Source organism: Brachyhypopomus gauderio, chromosome 8, assembly GCF_052324685.1.
Source record: "Brachyhypopomus gauderio isolate BG-103 chromosome 8, BGAUD_0.2, whole genome shotgun sequence".
NCBI lineage: Eukaryota > Metazoa > Chordata > Actinopteri > Gymnotiformes > Hypopomidae > Brachyhypopomus > Brachyhypopomus gauderio.
Window position 1 is genome coordinate 14,177,896 of NC_135218.1, and position 4,614 is coordinate 14,182,509.

Below are 4,614 nucleotides of genomic sequence, written 5' to 3' on the forward strand. Positions count from 1 at the left end.
TTCGATGTTTCAGTTCGATTTAAAATACTTAAGATGGTAAAAGCAAGGATAAACATTAATTTCAAAACATTTAATATTTTCTATCTACCTCTCCGCCTACCTTTGTAGTAGGTTAGTGGTTAGTGTTTAATGGTACAGTATGGCACATGCAACTTGTACTGCTGGGACAAACTCTAAAAAGACATTGAGGATGATGTGCTCACTTCAAATAAATATAATGACAGGATGAGCTCAGTTCAAATCAAGCTTAATCTTGCATTAGATATTGTTTTTTGCAAGTGAGTAAAATGAGGAATATTTCTACCATGTTGCATTATTTAGCACTCAATTATCTGAACTTGAACAGAGTGAAAGAGAAAGGGACCAGTCTGATTAGTTTAATTAGTTTGGTCATTTATCGTATTAAAAATGTCAAAGCTTAACTTAATGCTTCCTATGTGAACAAGCGTGCCAAGTGCCCACTTTTACTGTAATATAATGCCATCATTGGTCCACCTGCTGTTTGGTCTTCAACTCACTTAAACATGTATTAGTTTGTAATTATAATGTGAAATAAAGGTGTGCAAGCCAGTCAAAGTGTAAAGAGCATTTAGATTAGTTTTCAGTTTTCTGTTATTAGATTTCTTTGACTTCATGCTGGTGAGTTCGGTAGCTGTGTTTGCCCTTCACGACTGCTCTTGTGCGTGGAGTCCTGGTGAAAGGCATGCTTACATATCGAGTGTGATGCGCACACACGCACGGGCCCGTGTTGGATATGTGCATGTCCTGCAGCCAATGACGTGACCCGCGCCGCTTGTTGGAGGGCCGTCTGTTCTCGGGTTCCCGCCTACCTGCTCCCTGGCCCCTGTGCTCATGGGAGATGCGGCTACCGAGCCGGACCCGTGGGCAGCGTGGAAGTGTGGGGCCCTGAAGCCCACCGGCCCAGCCCTGCTGCTCAATAAGGGGATGGGGGGGGGGGGGGGGTCGGGCGAGAGGTCTGTAACTCCTGGGCATCCTCTCCCATTTCACAAGAGTCTGATTGTTACTGGCATCGCAACCTCGCTGCAGGGTGGCGGAGGGAGTTGAGGGGTGGTAGTGGGGTTCTGTTTTTTTTTCTATATCCTTTACAACACCTGAGGGCCGTATACACGCATACGCTTCAGCCTTGACTGGCTGCTTGTGTGCCTTCGGAGAACGATTATATTCCCTGCTTGTTAAAAAGAGAAAGGCAAAAAAAAAAGGGGTGGTTGGGGAGGGAGGTGTTTGGAGAAAGACGCTTTAACCTAATGACTCTGTACAGCATCTCAATAGGGGCGAATGGAGAAGTCAACCTCTAGCAGAATGCCTTTGTGCTATCAGATAACCGCCTTCTGAGGAGGGGGGAGGACACACTATACAGCCATTAGCATGTCCAAAGGCAGTCACGTTGACTAATAGCTTGGGCCACAACGCCACAGTGGCTCAGTTTGTGTTTTGCTCCATTATGTGACCGACACAAAAGAGTGGAAGACTGGTAAAGACCTGTCAAATGTCCCACCGCCGCTGCCCCTCACAAAGCTTCATTTCTCCTTGGCCCAAAAGGAGTCACTTGTTCTTTCTCGCTTTCTTTTACCTTCCTCCCAGCCCACCACCCGGTCTTTTCGGGGGCTCCGTAGAGGGTGGGCGCGGAGTCACCCGCTGAATAAAGCTCGGGAAAGGGAAATAAATTCAACAGTTCAGTGATCGGGCACTTTTGGCCATGTTACCATTTGTTTGCAGCCTTGTCTTCAGCAGTGGGCCTTCCCCGTGGGCTTTGCACTGTCTCCATCCTGCAGACTACAGCTGATGAAGGGCCAAGCCAGGGCAGCGTTCAGCTCTTTATAACGCCACACACAAAGATATCAAATGCTGGCTAGTCCACTCCAGACTGCTCCACTGCATCGCTGATGTTTGTTGAGTCAGTTTTTTAGATATTGCATTTCGGGCTTAACTTTAAGTTTGTAATGTTAATGAAGATTTATGTAATTATCCATGACCACTGTAAACGAACCTTTATTTGTTATTGAAAATTACAAAATTGAGGGTGCGTAAAATCTCCAGGATTTTAAGGGGGCTTTTTAAAATGTTGTGTTTAGTTTACCTGTCAAATTGCCCTTAACAAATAAATAGAATTACACTTAACTGTCTGGTATGTTTACATTGTTTTGGAGCCATATTTCATATGATTAACACAACCAACATGTCAATAAGGTGTTTAACCTATTAAGGAAAACGAAAGGTGTGTACTAATGAAATTCTCTAATGACTGATCCAACACTTTTGTGTCCACACTGAAGTCCTTCCTGAGAAAGCAACAGGCTGTATTCTCCCTTCACTGTCCCTGATGCTCTAAAGGCAGGAGGAACCCATAGTACAATTGTCCATTGTGTTCATTATGTTTGAGGCATCTTCCCATTGCTGCTGTGGGGTCCGTTCCCCCACTGAATTAGGCCCATGGGGATTTTGGCCAAGTCACAAAGGTCAGTTATCTCCATCCCATCCCCCTAGTGTACGACTGCACAAGCTATAAATTACTATACGCATTTAGCACTGATATTACCCCCAACATGCCGCTCTCAGCCTCGATACGTAAGGGAGAAGTTGATCGTGGTCCTGATGAACTTCCTCATGCGTCGGCTCCCGTGTTCTTTTCCTCACCACCGTTCATCTCGATGGAAAAAGTGGGAAAATCACTAAGATGATGTCACCGTCTTAAGGCCTGGAATGCTATAAATGAATTAACCCCTTTGTTTGCAGAGCGGGGGGCATTTAATGGCTTCCCGATGGCAAATCTATAATTCGTCTCACTAATCTCTGTTTTCCATGCGCGAGACAAAGCGGTCCCGTCATGTTGATTGCGAAGCGGACACGCATTCTAACGCTTACTGTTGGGAGTTTTATTCACCATGCTGGCCATCCTGTAATGGGGCGGTAAACACAGCAGTTTGCTGGAGGGGAGGGGGGGGGGCCTCGCATCATGACACCCACTCTTATGTGAAGATAAGGGCCGTCGCCATGGAAAACGGATCCGCAACAGTGTTCCTTTTTTTTTTGGGTTGTGGTGGAAGGGGGGCGTGGTTACTACCAACTCTGGCCTGGGTGAGTTTGCATGGACTTAGGGAGATTATTGGGGTATTCATGGCAACCTCCGGGCCAGCAGGTGAGGTCCTGGCTCAGCTCGCTTATCCTTTAGATAAACACTGCTGTTTGGGATGGGGAAGGGAGCGTTGAGGGGATTCGTTGCCAGGATGAAAGTGTATCCACGGGGCTGGAGGTCCCTCCCAGTGTGGCCTCTCCTCCGGGGCCCCGGCCACTTGTTCCAGCATGGTGGAATCTGAGGGCCGCATTGACGCCGTAAGTGCTATAGCGTGGCTGCACCAAACGCAGTCTGGTGACATTACTTGACAGGCAAGAATGGTGTCTTAGCAGAGTCTAAAACCCTTTGCAAACACCGCTAAGCTTGCATGGTGCTTTGGACTGGCCTGCACGCTTGTTACACTGCATCTGTTGTGTAGCTGCATTGGCATTGAATTAAAGGGAACAATCTCGAGTTGTTTTCTTAATTGTTTGGGGCTGTTGGTCACAAAGTTGCAGAATGTGGAAATGCATTAAATCCTGCCTGGTTAGGACATCTCCTTTACCTACAATTAAACAACTTATTAACCAATAATAGTAAATGTAGTATGAAAATATAAAATGCTTTGGGTCAGGAATTTCTTTCCTTTTGACTGCCTGCAGAGTCACGCTTTCTCAAACCGTAGTCACAGTGTGCCTGATTCCAGTGAGACAACATGAGATTAAGCCAAGTGCTCACGAGATGCAGAAACTCAGACATGGAGGCACGGAGCCGACTCCTCTACGCTCGCCATTGACGTCCAGCGTACACACTATATAAATGTCGTTTTCTGTGACTGCATCTGTGTTTGCTCACCTGCCTCTCGGAAGGAACAGCCTACATGTTTGGCCCCGCAAGGGCACTTCCGTCACCCTATCCTGCCTCCCAGGTTGCCCCTCATGTGCCCAGCACTGCTCAAATATTGGCTCAAGGCCTTGGGGGCTGGCTGGAACACGCCCTGCAGCCTTTGACAGACGCTGTCTAATGGGCATTGTGCTCATTGTCCACGGTGACTGTTTGGCCCCTGCCAGACCAGGACCTGCCCTCTGCAACCAGGGGACTCGAATGGGCCTCTGCAAACGCGGGTGGGTGTGTGTGTGTGGGAGCGTGTTGGGGGTTGTGTTTGTGTGTGTACGTGTGTGTGTGTGCACCCATTGCTGTGATCCTATGCTCAGGAATGTTTGCTCTGACAATACGGAGCAACTGTAGTCATTCTGGCCTGAGCCCACTCCAGCCTCAAATCAAATAGCACTTGCAAGGCGAGAGGCTCTTCTTTATCTGGGTGACGTTGCCCTTTTTTAGAGGAAGAAGGTAAATAATTACAGGGCTTTAATAGGTGGATAATGTGCTCCATGGGTGCCTGGACTCACCCTGAGCAAACAGGCCAATCCACTACCACAACACATTGTGATAGATTCCAGGTCTAAGTAGCAACAAATTACTATCCCCCTTTTTGGCTATTAGTATTTTGTGTAGCCAAAGTGATGTAGAAAGCAGTGTGT